The sequence below is a fragment of the Anomalospiza imberbis genome, chromosome 9, assembly GCF_031753505.1.
Source record: "Anomalospiza imberbis isolate Cuckoo-Finch-1a 21T00152 chromosome 9, ASM3175350v1, whole genome shotgun sequence".
NCBI lineage: Eukaryota > Metazoa > Chordata > Aves > Passeriformes > Viduidae > Anomalospiza > Anomalospiza imberbis.
Window position 1 is genome coordinate 4,016,240 of NC_089689.1, and position 15,790 is coordinate 4,032,029.

The 15,790-nt window shown below is 45.1% G+C and overlaps 1 protein-coding gene across 6 annotated transcripts in view; it reads right to left on the bottom strand.

Moving 5' to 3' along the window:
* Positions 1–13,933, bottom strand: part of RALGPS2 (Ral GEF with PH domain and SH3 binding motif 2) — a 115,988-nt gene extending 102,055 nt beyond the window's left edge. The window contains exon 1 of one of the 6 annotated variants that reach the window (XM_068199426.1): positions 13,902–13,933. The gene's annotated coding sequence lies outside the window, so the exon portion shown is untranslated. Of the gene's footprint in view, positions 1–5,277; positions 5,430–11,396; positions 11,534–13,007; positions 13,119–13,442; positions 13,569–13,901 lie in introns of those variants that run through there. The other 5 variants (XM_068199424.1, XM_068199429.1, XM_068199427.1 and 2 more) reach the window with 5 other exon arrangements.
* Between the last annotated feature and the right edge of the window lie 1,857 nt (positions 13,934–15,790).

A 15,790-nucleotide genomic window follows, 5' to 3' on the forward strand; every position in this document is an offset into this window, starting at 1 on the left:
ATGTAGCAGCACAAGCATTAATTTGAAGAGCACAGCTGGCAAAGAGTAAGAACCAGCTATACAAAATCATTTGTATACCTCTAAGGGCAGTAAAAGCAAGCCTTAAATTCTTGTTACAAAACCAAGAGAAAGACACTGCAGGGGTGAGATTAATGACATGCCTTCGATACAGACTGTCAAGAAGGATTTTTAAGATTATTCCAGCACTATGAATTCAGTACAGTATGTTCACAAGTGATATCCTACCCAGCTACTTGGATATTTGAGCTATTCAGTGGATGACTGGATAATTATCACTCAAACAAATCCTTAAGCTTATGAAACACAGCTGTGTCCATTTCTGCCAAAGCAATGAAAGCAGACATTAAAGATTGATTTAAGTGCAGATATGTGCAAGCTGGAAACTTGGGTCCAAGAGCAATGACAGGGGTATTGTGTACACAATGCAGTTGTGATGGATTTGAAGGAAAATGGTGTTTTGAATGTAAACTACTGGTTTACAGCTGGTAACACTTCCCTTTTAAGGAAACCATGCCATTTAACATTTCATTTAACTAAAAAGAGAATTATATTCAACATTTTGTTAATCTTTTAACTGCTAAAAAGTAAACCTAGAATGCTATAATAGAAGAAAGTGCATGGCATGACAGGGCAAGCTACCACAAGTAGGGATATAAAACCCATTGTCATGGGACCACGAGGTGATGGTAACTTTATCTTTAAAAAGCTTACAGATTAGAACCTTCCAAAAGAATCCCCTATCTGCTACTTCACTAATACTAACAACCAAAATCTCTGATCTTAGCAAAACATTTGGAAAATGCTTTGTTTTCCTTTCCAGGCTCACCAAAACCATCACAGCAATAAAGCAGCACAGAGCTCAGGGAAACCACAATTAGGAGAATTAAAGCAAAGATCCTCAGATCCTAAGACATCTACCAGGTAAGGATTCCTGTACCCTGATAACTTCTGGCAGGAATCCTGCAGGAATTCTGTCCTAAAATTTTGCACATTTTTCCCCCCTTCTGCAGAGAGGGCATCTTTTGGTCCAGAATAACCAAAAACACTGGCTTTTTCTAAAGCAACAGACACTGGTCATTCTGGACAAACCAATGGAAGCTAATTCTTCACCTCATCTAAATGAAAATACAATACTTTTGTGAGCCCCTGCCATGCCCTGTCTTGCTGCCTTAAACCAAAAATCCAGTCACATAAACATGTAGCTTAGCTAAGACAAGCATTTTTGCTCTCATGCAAGATTCACCTTGAATAGGAGCAAAAAACATGAAAGAAATGCCCATGACTAACACAGAGAACTGAAAGGGTCTGAGCAAAAGTATTTGGAATTAGTAGCCCAAGTTACAGTTTGGACAAGGATTTGATACTGCTTTGTCATTAAACTGTCCTTGTTCTGGAGGTACAAGGAAATCTGTCAACATTAGAAGGATGAGTGGATGCTGCACATGAAAGAGGGAGCAGCCTTGCCTGAGCAACAAAAAAGCCCCAGCGAAGAGAAAGCTGTGCTGGGAAACAAACTCAGCTGGGAGAGCTCAACAGGGTACCCAATTAAATATGTGTTTGTATGTATAAACTAAACTAATTAAGAGCTTTCAATATTATCTCAAAGTCAAGATCATCCATATCATCAAACTAAAAAACCAAAGCAAAACACAAATTAGCAATGCATTTTCCCATTCTATACTAGCAGGAAGCAAGTTGCCTCTTACCTGCTGAAAGAATGGCTGAAAAAGTCAATACCTTGGCTGCCCTTTAAAAACACTTTAATCTTTCAGTTTCACGTTCAGCTTGCCAAGTAGGGGAGGTTCATGCTGGTCCTGCTGTTATTTAAACATAAAAGAGAACCAGCCACATCATAAATAGGGTATTAGTACCTTACTGTTGAAATACCCTGAAGTCACCAGCCACAACATGGTTAGTGTGTTTTGGCAGGTGATACTTTTGAAACAGCTTTATCACTTAAAAGCAAAACTATTTTAATGACCTATACAAATTTATCTTTCACTACCTCCGAGGCAGCCAACAAAAACTACCTAAGCAAAAACAGGCATCACAACTACTAATTTAAATGCAATACTCATATAGGGATTTATAGGCTCTTTCTGACAGAAGAATCTAGTTTGCTCACAAACAACAGAGCAGGGTTTTCCAGGAGAATAGTGTGTGGCTACTAAACACCATTAATCTGACAGAGCTGGCAAACATCAGACAGCAGGGCTGCTCTACCAGAGACTGCTGCAGAAACCAGCCCCCTCACTGACAAATGAAGCCAATTCAACATCAGCTCACCCTGGGACCCAAGCAAAAGCTCAACCCTGCCCCAAAAGCCCCATTCCCAAAAGAGAACACAATTCCCCAGTGGCATCTCCAACCTAGGCAAGACTCCTTTACCTCCTCCATGATACGTTTTCTGATTTTAAGTTTAGTTACATTAAAAATCATCAGCCTCCTCATCATCAGAGAAGATGCTGATTATGAATTCCAAAGGACAGCAATTTTTTTTCCCATAAGCAAAGCACTTCTACCAACTTGAGAATCAGAAATACAAAAAAAGCAGCAAAGAAACAGTGATCAGCAAGTCTAATGATAAGATCATGGAAACACACCCCATTACCCTGGGGAGAAAAGATATCCGATTCCATTAACAGGCTGGAACGTAATAGGGAAAGAGGACACCAGAGAAAGAGACAAGCAACAAAAACTTCAGTTGCTGAAGTCCATCACTTCTCCTCATCTTCCCTCTCTCACTTCAAGTAAAATCAAGAAGATATGCACACATTCAGTACCAGACACAGAAATCCGACACCTGAAAGCAGCACAGAACTCTGGAAAATCCCAAGGCAGCAAGGGAAACCTGTCTTTCCCTGGTCCCTGGAGAGATCTCACCTCTGTCCATGTCCTTTAACTCCATTACTGCCTGATTCTGTTTTCCATTTAAGATTATTACTTCATAAAAAGAGATGAAGAAAAAGTAAGTAAAATAATTTCCTAACTCAGGAAAATAAGAGCTACCTTAAAAAAAAACACCCAGGTACAGCTGAAATAAAGGTTTAAACTCTGCTACAATACACCTTTGTTTACAAATGAGGGATTTAACAGAAGTTCTGTGGATGCAATAGCTTAGCAAGACATCTCTTATGTTTGTCTGATAAATAATGCAAGGAGCCATCTTCCCTTTTCAGCAGTATCACTTAACAGATGCCGACTGGGTTTCTATGTCTGTCTAACAGTGCAACACAAATACAACACACCCCCGAATTGTATCAATGTACACAACAATCTGCACAACAGATTTCACATCTTCCAAACCTACCCTCTATAAAAGACTTTGACCTCAACAATGTCCTTTCAATTAATGCCTTTACTGTCTTATAAGTGATACAATTCAGATCAAGAATTATTCTTCAACAAAACCACATCAGCCTCAAATCAATAGTGCATATTGTCAACTCCTTTTAGTCTAAACATGCTTAAAAGTTCATACCTGTTTTACACGCTTACTAAGTTTTGCTATAAGCCCTGACATAATGTCACCTTAAATACTTTAAAACTTTCCATTGTACATACAAAAAATTAATATAGCAATGTGCAACAACACATACACAGCCATTTCTTTCCCCTCTCCCTCCCAGTCATATGGCATTCATGACCAAAACCAGAATTAAATTAAAACAGTTCCAGCTGCTGGTCTTGAACAGTTTTAGACCTCTCTTCTTAACAAACCCATGTCCCTGAATACCAGCTTATACACACTGATAGAAATACCTCTTTGAAGATAAATTAAATTGCCTTATCTGAAACATGAACTTGGTCCTAACTGAAGAAGCCTTCCCACCAAGACAGCTTCAGAAAAGAGTCAAGATTGACTTTTCAGAAGTATTAAAGGCAAGTCACAGCATGAAATACAGTTCAAGTTCTGTCATCACACAGACCCTCTCCACATTTAAAAAAAAAGCCAGCGAGTTAATTAAGTACAAGGGCAAGTCATTACATGCAGGCACAGAGGAAGCTGCTCACAAGCAGTCCTAGAGCACTCCATCTGCTTACCTGCCATTCCTCAAAGGTAAAGAAATACTGTAACTCAAAAGTACTTTTTTTGCTTCATATTGCTTTAATGTGCCTTCAGCTTTATAAAAAAACACTGTACCTCTGGCACCCATCTCCAGTGAAAACTTACCAAGCTTGCCTTTTTGTTTCATCTCCTGACTACAATTGGGTTAACATAATTTTCCTCTCCAAATTTCTTTAAAATTATTCCAGGTGGACACTCGGCCACTTTAATAGATACTGGCAGTAGAACTGAACAACCTCCACAAATAAAATCATCTTTTGCCAGCATACCTACAGGTACCCAAGGGCATGAAAGATAATAAAAGAATCACAGTTTCACACTGTGATTAGATTTGGTACTGCTACCTTCCTTTGTCCAATGCAACACAATATGTACTTGTTTAAAGCACCATTAAAGACTTAGCAAGGCACACCACTATGAATACCAAAATCTATTATCAAAGAGCTACCTGGCAAAATCTGTTCCAAAAAAATCCAGAATAGGCCCAGCCTAGGAGGGAAAAAATACCCAAAGGAGGATTGTAAGAAATTATGTATCATCAGCAGAGCAAACAACCAGCAATGGGTGATGAGCAAAGCCTTTTTCAAACACGAAGTAGCAAAAACACTTCTACCATTTGCAATTATATAAAAAACACAGGAAACAGTTTCCTAAAAGAAACTACACACTTGACACCATCAGTGAATGACATAATAAAAGGTAATAATAATAAAGCCTTATAACCAGGTAATGTTTAACCTCATCTTCTCTTGAGGCAGACCTGCAAGGGCCAGGTTTTACCCACCCTAAAAAATGCCTCAAGTTTCAGGCTGCTCACTGTCCACCACACTCATGTCTCTCAGAAGCAGAGGGTCTGTTTCTGCAGAGGGCTTCTGCAGCTAAGCAGAAATCTTGCTAATACTTCAGTAATTTTGCACTCTGAGCTCCAGAAAATACTTTCAAATCACTTCAACTGCATGGAAGGACTGAAGTCAATGGAATCTACTCTTACACATTACTCTTTTCCAATATGCCAATATGTTGGCATATTTCTGTAAAAGTCTGATCAGTAATTGTATCAAAATTATTTAGAGGTACTTACCAGACAAGCCTGATGACTAATGCCTAAACAAACTGGTCAGTCTAAAAGTACATGACTAATATTCTAAAAATACACGAGATAGCTGCCCCTTCTCAGGTAGACTTACCAATAAAGCACATGGGAAAAGTGGCTGTTGGCAGAGTGGCCTGGACCTGCCAGCAACAGCAGCACTGTTCAGGTGCCCTTTAACCACACAGGGAAAGTTAATTACATGACAGTGGGAGAGGAAGTACAACAATTATGAGTCATCCACATAACCATGTGCTTTATCAATACACTTCATAATACTGAAGTTACTAATTAGTGACAGCACAAAACAGTGATGCAGTAATGGGAAAGTGAGCAGCTTCAATCTTTGGACCTTTTTATCTTTTACTGATCTGACACTTAGAATTTATGTGCATTTTGAAATCCACAATGAACATGTAGGACACTATGCAATGCTACCAGCATTCTAACACCTCACATCTGCTAACTGCAGATGCTTGTGGAATCCCCAAAATTCTTGACAGACTTCTGGACATGATCAGCTATATTACGAAGTTTCTACCAACACCATCATCACTGCCAACTCACTTCAACAGCCTACTGTAAAAGATGCAACAATGGTAGAGTTTAGCTCTATGCAAAAGGGATTTTCAGAAGTGCCACAAGGACCCTAAAGTGCCTCAAGTTTTTCTGCATAAAATCTGAAAAATCTTTCAACTTTATTCCAAGCATCCAGACTTGCACACCCAGCTAGGGATTCAAGATAACCACTCCACAAGCTCAGCTAATAAACAACTGTCATTTGATCCACTTTTGATTTCAGCTGGTTTATGGGAACTTGATTTTATACTTGCCTGTCACCTCCAGCACTAATGCTTTTTCATGTTCCTTTCTCTGCCACAACATTAGCCCAAGATTTTGTATAGCTGAAATGAACAGTTTGGGGGAACTACCAAACTGAAAAGCAAGGCAAGGGTTGGGGGGATAGCTTAATTTCTTAGCTGGGTAAGTTCCCGGATGCAGCTCTCTCTGCTGCATTATCTCTCTATTTCTGCCAATACAGGGTGAGAAGTGAGCAGTCAATAAATAAGCTGCCTCACTGCACATGGGGTCACAACCTAATTCAATTACAAACCAACTTAGATTAGTTACAGCTGTGGAGGACCCTGACCCCAAAGTTACCAACCAAGCAACAGAAATTCAGAGCAATTAGAAGATTACACAAACAACCTGGCAATAAAACAAGTGGACTAGAAACAACCATTCACAGAGTTTATAGATTTGAGTTTTACACAGAACTCACAAGTCTACCTGTGCTTACACACCTCCTTAGACAAATTCATATATGAAGCTAATAAAGAAAAGCAGTATTTTGAGATGAGACTTTCAGTTTTTCACTGGAGGCTTCTGCCTGCCTACACATTAATCTGAAAATTATGTACCACAGCAGAAAATGTGTTTCGTATTAGTCCTGCTTATTCACTTATTAGTCTGAGTCCAGTCACTCTGTGACATTATACCACTAATTCTAAATCTAAATGAAAATATAATACTAGAGTCTAGACAATTATCCCAAACCCTGGGCACATTAATAACGTGATAAAAGCAATCCAATTTACAAACTGCATTAAGATCACTTTTTTCAGGATCTCTGCCAGTTTTATCTAGCCACTATTATCTAAGAAATACACCTTCAACTTCTGAAAAAGATCAATATCCTTCTTCCCCAGCACGATCAATCTGAGCCCATTTCAATGAGAGCAGATTACACAGTCTCCAAGCTACCCCTCAATGAATAATGAGGGAGGCACAAATCAAGCAAATTTTAATGCCACACTACTACAGCAATGGTCAGAGCATGGACAGCCAGACCTAGGTCACTTCAGATTGCTGCCAATAGCACAGCTCCATTAAAGAGGAAAAGAGGTGACACATACCTATCCCAAAGCCTAAGTGCCACTGAGGCAGCTCCAAAGCCAGAAAAGCCTTCTGCAACACATTCTGCATCCAAATCCCTTTAAAATGAAAGTACAGCATGAGATCCAGGGTATCTCAAGCTTCTCCTCTGCAAAACCTGTTACCCATTTCTTCTCTGAGCACTTCAGCCCTCAGACAGCTGGTGGACACACAGGACAAGCAGTGTAAGTCAAGAGATTCATGGGCTCCAAGACATTAATAAATTGGGCCAACCACTTTTTGGCAGAGGAGCTCATAGCAAGCTCCACAGTCAAATTCCCTTGCTGGCAGTTCTGCTTATGCCTTGGGCATGCAGGTTTCAACTCCTTAACTGACCCAGGCTTATTACAATTCCTTACTTGCACTAGGAAGAACATTACTAGCTAAAACCCACGGGAGGAGGGGCAAAAATGAATTCCAGTCAAACTTCCCAGGTCTAATCAGCTGAGGGGGTGGGGTCTCAGTCTTCCAGTTAAAGACTTAAAAAATTCTGATTTTACTGCTTCAATATGATTGCTAAGAACAAGTAATAAACGTGAGTCACCAGAGGGCACTAACGCTTCTACCAAACAGCAAATGCAGCCCTTCAATTAGGGAGGCTGATAATTACATCCACATCATCATGTATATTTTATCTGGATTGAACTTCAGCCAGCTTGTTCTAATCCATGTTCAAATCTCAACTACATACTGATGAGGCACTGAGCTACATTAACTGTTGTGGTCACACTTGAAATACATGGGAGAGACTCACAGTCTCCTCAGACAGACCAGGGAAAATAGGGCAGGCACACGTTCACACGCCATCCCAAGCTTCTCTTGCCTACAGAATGTAAGTGTATGTTTAAATACAAATGAAATTCTGAAACAGGCATGGAGAACAGGCCACAAATCCTGCATCTCAAAGAAGCAGAATAAATAACTACTCTTAGGAGTTTGAATCAAGATCTATCCTATCATAGGGGACCACAAGCAACATCAGCCTGCAGAACAGAAAAGGGAAAGGCTTCCCTTTGACTATAGATACATTGGTCTCTCAAGTCTGGCACGAAATCAACTGCCATGTTACAGGCTTAATTTTTAACAAAGGAGGCTGCTCTTTACCACTGAGAAATAGACAGGTTTTTAAAACACAAATATGATGCTCAGGAGGGGCTGATAAGAGAGTTTCTTGATATTCTGACCAAGCAGCTCTAGAGCTTCTCAGTGCCAGCAGCACAGCCAGGGAGTTTCTGGGGCAGGAAACTTTGACTTGTTGATGCAGTTTATACAAAGAGCCAAAACACACCTAAACAGTGCAGACCGATAGAAATAAGGGCAAAGCCTCCAGGCCCTGCAAGGTACACAGCTGCTTCTTTTCCCAATTTTACTGTCATTCTTCTAAGTCAGAACTGTAGGACAACAAAGCCAGGGGAAGAGAAAGGGAATCCTATCCTTATGGAAAAGTACACCTTGCCATCCAGCTGTTGTTTGTGCTGAGTTACTGACATGTAAAAAGTTACAGTGACAATAAGGCTGGGGGAGGAAGCACTCTGTTAGAAAACTCAGGGGATCTCCGTGGGTTCAAGGAAGACACCACCTGTGCCATATGACAGTCTACAACCCATCTGGAAGCCCCTGGGGAGTTTTGAAAACACCAGCTGAGAGTGTACTAGAGCAGCACACCTCAGAGCAGTGAGTCCAAGAGAGTAAAGATTAACCTTATATGCAGGTCAGTAACATTGCATTTTAAAATACTTTATGGTGACTCACCAGACTTCCCAGTGTTTTATATGCTGTACTATAAGATTTACCAAACAGGTCCCTTTTGAGACAAACTCTCCTATAAACTGAAACACAGACTGGGAACAGCCCCACTTTGCCACAAGCCACTTCAATGCCCATCATTTATGCCATTCTAACTCCTGAGTCACAGCCAGCAGCTCCAGTGTTCACAACACACCACAATGTATGATACACCCTCCCTGTTTAGGGCTTTGGGCCACCCTCTCCCTGCTCCCCAGCTTCTCCTGACTGCACAGCCAGCACTGGGAGCCCTTCCACACTTCACCCTGCCTTGCTCCAGCTCCCATCTCGGATGGCCCCATCCTGCCGGGCAGAAGCCCAGGACCAGCTTGCCCACAGCTAGGACTTCCAAAGCCATTCTCCCTAGAATCCTACAAGGATCTCTGTAAAGCAAAAAGAGCTGCAGTCACACATCCACACATTCCAGGGGACTGAGCACAAAGAGAATCTACTTAAATCGCCCAACTGCAACATTAAGACACACTAACTTCAGCAGTCTTTTAAGGTGATTAATTCATAAACAGACCAAACATGAAGCCCACAAAGCTTCTGTTCGTGCAGTAACTATGACACATACACTTATATTAAAAGATGATTCCTACCACAGCAGTTCCAGGTATTTAATGCAAAGATTTTTAACAGAAATCTTTCATTATTTTGAAAATACATTTCTAAGTCTGTTTTCTAACAAGAACTGTAAACCAATACTTAGAAGAGAACTATATCATGCCTTTGGTGGCTTATACTTTGAAAAAATGCAACCAATTACTCTCCACCCCTAAAGGATATTTTCAACTCAGCTTTAGTTATTGAATGAAAGGAGGAGCTCAAATGACTCAGCTTCAAGCAAATATTAAAGGAAAATATTAACCCCTAATCTCAATGCAAAAAAAAAAAAAATAGTGGAACAAACTGATTAAGATGGAGGTGTGGCTTGTCAATTCAAATCTTTTAATATTCAAACACATCAAGCAGAACATTAGCACACTATGACAGCATTACTCTTCTGTACAAATCTAATTTTGTCAATTTCAGTCAATTTCAAATATTAAAGTTTCAAAAAATCACAGTCAATTTCAAAAATCAAAGTTTACACAAGTGGTTGAAGTTAAAGGTAGCTCTGTATCTTCATTCTTGTTCCTTAGTGCTGAGCAGCATAAGGATCAAAAAAACATCTAAACACTGGCATTTTTAATCTACACTAACAAGGCAAGACAGAAGTGTAAAAAGGAAAAGACCTCTCCAAAATTCTGCAGGAAAACCCCCACATTTCTACAGGAAAAAATCCCCAAAACCCAAACAAAACCCACTGCTGAGTAAACAGGATAACCTCATAAAGGGAGTTTTCTTGAGGGGGGGGGGGGGGAGTGTTGTCTCCACTGGACTGAGTTAAACATTTCATATCAAAATGCAGCAAAATAAATTACAAGGTAGAATATTTCACAAGGGGGCTCTCAGACACCAAGGGACTGCTGTACATCCTCCACATGAATTCACAAGTGCTTGTCCCCCATCTCAGCCAAGCCACACCAGCATCTCAGTGCAGAACACACCCCCAGCTGTGCTGGGAGGAATATTTAATTCCAGACTAGCCGAAGTGCTCTTTTACACGCAGCCCAAACTCCAAATACAGATGTCACCAGAGGGCACCCTCTCAATTCCAGTGACCCAGCTTTAGCCAACTTCTGAGCAGGACTGCAGACAACAACCCATGAGCAGGGATGTGCGGAGGCTGTGGAAAGCAGGAATAATTCTGCTTCTGCAAGGAATTTCCTTCAAATTAAAAAAAAAAAAAAAGCCTACCATCGAAATTAAAAAAAAAATAAAAGGAATTTACTTATGTAGCCCAGAAACGTAAAATATTTTCCAGAGTAATCAGCGACATTGCTGGAAAAAAAAATCACTATTATCAACTTCTGTACAACATTATGCTGTGCCACTTGATGGTGCCAACTCAGTCCAGCTGTTTTGGCAAGCATGTGGATTATATCAGCTCCCAAAAGCAGGGTCCAAGGCAGTACAGCTCATGCAGAGGTGTCTATGGAAATCCTTTGGCTCTGCTACCAGATACTACATCTTACAATAATACACAAAAAAAAGCATGAGTAGTTCTCAAGCTTGGTCCATGTATTATTTCTAATGCCCTGTTGAGAGTTAATAATGTTTTAAAATGAACACCTGACAAGTTGAAGTTCATTAAATAAAATTATGCACAACCAGTAAAACATGCAATAGGTCTATATACCAAAAAGGGTCTCAAACCACCAGCTGGCATGAACAGAATGTTATACCCATTTTGTTTAGAAATAAACACCACCATAGTACAACTAAAATGAAGTCAGCTGCAGAAGCAAGCAGTGATAAGAGAAAAACAGGAAACAATCATTGTGCATCCCATATTTTCCAATCCTGAGAAAACTTAAAAAGCTGTAGGCCTAGCAAACATTTGATTGCCTGATTATCTACCGATCCCATTTGAAAAGAAATAGTCTCCGCCTCTTCTAGCTATCTGTGATTGCAAAGCTCTTTAATTCAGCAGAGACACAGAAGGAGGGGTGCAATAAGGCCTGTGCAAAAGCACCTTTTTTCAGTAGAGGGATCTCTCCGATAGCATCAGTACAGGAAACCTGCAAATAGAGATACACATCCACGGAATTTCACCAGGCCTGCAACTGCTATTAAACCCACATGGCAAGTTACTCCAAAATATTACCTGTCATCACCACTCATCGTGGTCTGAAATGTATCTACCGAACTGCCTTTCCAGCATATGCTGCCAGGAAAGAAATAATGCTAAACATGCCTCATGTCTAATAAACAGCATCTATTTGTCCATCCTCTAAAGCAGATTTCCATCTAGTGGAAGGTAACGTGCTCTGAAATTAACCTGCTTTACACGAAAGTGGAGCGACGTGGTGTTCATCCCCTGCTTACAGCCACTGCCCATGCTGCCCCTCGTGTCCCCATCCCTGTGCGCTGCCCTGTCCCTCGTGTCCCCATCCCTGTGCGCTGCCCTGTCCCTCGTGTCCCCATCCCTGTGCGCTGCCCTGCCCCTCGTGTCCCCATCCCTGTGCGCTGCCCTGTCCCTCGTGTCCCCATCCCTGTGCGCTGCCCTGTCCCTCGTGTCCCCATCCCTGTGCGCTGCCCTGTCCCTCGTGTCCCCATCCCTGTGCGCTGCCCTGCCCCTCGTGTCCCCATCCCTGTGCGCTGCCCTGTCCCTCGTGTCCCCATCCCTGTGCGCTGCCCTGTCCCTCGTGTCCCCATCCCTGTGCGCTGCCCTGTCCCTCGTGTCCCCATCCCTGTGCGCTGCCCTGTCCCTCGTGTCCCCATCGCTGTGCGCTGCCCTGTCCCTCGTGTCCCCATCCCTGTGCGCTGCCCTGTCCCTCGTGTCCCCATCCCTGTGCGCTGCCCTGTCCCTCGTGTCCCCATCCCTGTGCGCTGCCCTGTCCCTCGTGTCCCCATCCCTGTGCGCTGCCCTGCCCCTCGTGTCCCCATCGCTGTGCGCTGTCCTGTCCCTCGTGTCCCCATCCCTGTGCGCTGCCCTGTCCCTCGTGTCCCCATCGCTGTGCGCTGCCCTGCCCCTCGTGTCCCCATCGCTGTGCGCTGCCCTGTCCCTCGTGTCCCCATCCCTGTGCGCTGCCCTGTCCCTCGTGTTCCCATCCCTGTGCGCTGCCCTGTCCCTCGTGTCCCCATCCCTGTGCGCTGCCCTGTCCCTCGTGTCCCCATCCCTGTGCGCTGCCCTGTCCCTCGTGTCCCCATCCCTGTGCGCTGCCCTGTCCCTCGTGTCCCCATCCCTGTGCGCTGCCCTGCCCCTCGTGTTCCCATCCCTGTGCGCTGCCCTGCCCCTCGTGTCCCCATCGCTGTGCGCTGCCCTGCCCCTCGTGTTCCCATCCCTGTGCGCTGCCCTGCCCCTCGTGCCCCGGTCGCCGGGCCCATCCCTCGGGCAGGACCGATGGATAGCGGTATCTCTTCGCCACAGCCCCCGCTCCGCCCCGGCCGCCCTCCGGCCCCCGCGGTGCCCCACGCGCGGACTCGGCTCTGCCCGTCCCCACGCACCAACACCCCCGTCCCCGAGGGCTCCACAGACAGCAGGGGTGGGCTGTCCACCTTATAACCCACTCTTCAGCCCCGCAAGCAGGCACCGGGGGGGCGAACATCTCTCCCCGAGCCCCACAACCCTCCGTCCCGCAGCCAGGCTGGTGCCTCGCCGGGTACACACCGGGGAGAGGGGGCTCCGCTCCTTGCCACCCCCGATCGAGGAGGAGGAGGAGGAGGAGAGGGCGGCAGGTGGGCGGCGGAGCCCCGGGGGGCCGGGACCCTCCCCGGATCTGGGAGGGGACGGAGCGCCTCCAATCCCCGGCCGGCAGCAGCCCTGCAAGGCCCGGCGTGCGAGCCGGGGTGAAGCCTCCTTTCTTCTCTCCTCCTCCTCCTCCTCTGAGGAGCCGGACAATGAGCCCCGCGGAGGCGGGCGCCGGCTCCCTCCTCCTCCTCCTCCTCCTCCTCCTCCTCCCTCCTCCTCCCCGCCGCGACAGCGCAGCTCACCTGCGAGAGGGGGGATGGATGACGGCGGGGCGGCCGCTCGGAGGTGCTGGCGGAGGGGCTGCGGTGTGTGCGCGGGTTCCTGCGCGCCCCCGGCTCCGCAGGCGCGGGGCGGCCGCGGCCACACTGCCCCACTCCTCCCTCACTCCCTCCCTCACTCACTCACGCTCACTCACACTCACTCACACACACACGGCGTGGGGGGGGGCGCCCGCCCCACCCGCGCATGCGCGGAGAGACCCCCCCCCTCCCCGACCCGCCTCCTCCCGGCGCCGCGCGCGGGCTGCGCACGCGCCGCCTCAGCGCCGCCCCCGCCGCCCCCGGCCGGCGCTGGGGGCGCGGGGCTCCGCGCCCGCTCCCGCACGGCATCGGCGGGGCTGCGACAGAGCGGCGGCGCCGAGCCGTGAGCGACACCACCGCGTCGGGCAGAGCAAGGGCACTCGGTGCCACGTCCCGAAACACCTGCAGGGACGGTGACTCCGCCGCCTCCCTGGGCAGCCTGATTGCAGAATGCTAGTATTGTCTGGGTTGGAAGGAGCCTCTGGACACTATCCAGCCCAGCGGAGCAGGTGACACAGGAACGCATCCAGACGGGTTTGGAATGTCTCCTTAGAGGGAGACTGCACGCCTTCCCTGGGCAGCTGTTCCAGTGGCCTGCCACCCTCACTGCAAAGTTCATTTAACATTTACATCGTCACCCTTTCCGTGAAGGATCTCCTGGTGCTGTCCAAGCTAACCCCCCCGGCGCAGCTCAGGACCATTCCCTTGTGCTGTGCCCGGGGAGCAGAGCCCGGCCCCACCTGGCCCCACCCTCCTGTCAGGGCGCTGTGGAGAGCGAGAGGGTCCCTCCGCAAACTCCGGTAATCCGCGCTGAGCTCCGTGAGGCGACCATTCCTAACGAGCCGAAAGACAGCAGGGGCAAGGAAAGGAACTGGCCCCAAAATAAAAACTATTACATTGCTAAGAACCCTATTCTGAAGGGACGCAGTGCAATGACTTTTACGATTTCCTTCTCTGCTCCCACAGTTGTTAGGGAATAATCAGTTTATGGGGGGAAAGCGAGGCCTTCAAGGTGTTTGCACCATTTCTGGAGTGAAAGCCCTCAGAAAACCACAAGGTTTTGCAAGAGTTGCGCTACAGTCGCCAGAGTTGGCAGTGCTACCGTCGTGGGGACAGGAGTTGGCATCGCCACCGTCCCATCCACAGCCCCAGCCAGGCAGGCTGCGCCCCAGTGAGTTATTGCAATAATTAATAGCTACCATTTCTACCTATTCTGAATGCTTTGAAAGCAATGCCTGATCTCATTAAATTGTGAATGGACTTGTTTTCATCCTGTCGTGGGGTTAAGACAATCACTGCTTCCTTCACATCTGTGGGAGATGGAGCTGGTAATTTGTTCCTGTACTGGAACTGCTGCCATTGGACCTATGGCTGCCTGCTTTGGGTTTTAATGAAATATAGAGCCACCTGCTATGCAGAATGATTGATTTTTATTAGACTTGCAGACTGGTGACAATACAGGTACTATGATCCAGATTAAGCAAGTCCAGCAGGCTGGAAAGAGGGTACCAGCTTTTAAATCTGTGGCAGGGGAATAAGGCAGGCAGATTTGTGAAACTACAGGCACAAGTTTGACAAGAAACAAAGAAAAGCATTACTTTTAGGTACAGTGCCATTTCCCCAATTTTAATAAAGCTTTGTGCCTAGAAAGACAGCACTGTTTCCTCTTGTTTTGGTTTTCTTTTCTTTTCTTTTCTTTTTTTTTTTGCCACGGTAATTAGCACAGTATCAAATTCATTCTGAATCAGAAAAAATAAAAGGAAAATGAAATGCCAAATGCCATCCTGCTGCAAGGTTTTCAACAGATGAGTCAGTGGATGCAAAGAATGTTTCACCAGATTTGGAAACACAACAATTTGTAATATAGAAATAAGAAAATATTACAGAGTCATGGAATTGTTAAGGTTGAAAAAGAGCTCTAAAATAATTGAGGAATAAGTGAAAAGAAAAAGTAGTAAAAACACCTCAGAAAGGGTAAGCAATGGGATGTTTTTTGTAAGCTATTCTCTTTCACAAAAGCAGGAGAAAAACTACTTTATCTTGTAAAACAAGCTTGGGAGTGTATATATGGATTAGGTGACAAATTTTCAAAGACATTTTACAGTCCTCTCACTAAATGCTTCCAGAAAAACTTCCTAATGGGTTATGAGGAAAAAAGCAGTGTCATATACCCAAAACTAACAGAGATTAAACAGGAGAACGTGTAGTCATTCATAATCGTGGTTAAAATCCAAAAGAGTAAGGTGGTTTTAATTTTATTGTAAATACCCTTAAAATAATCTAGAAAAAAG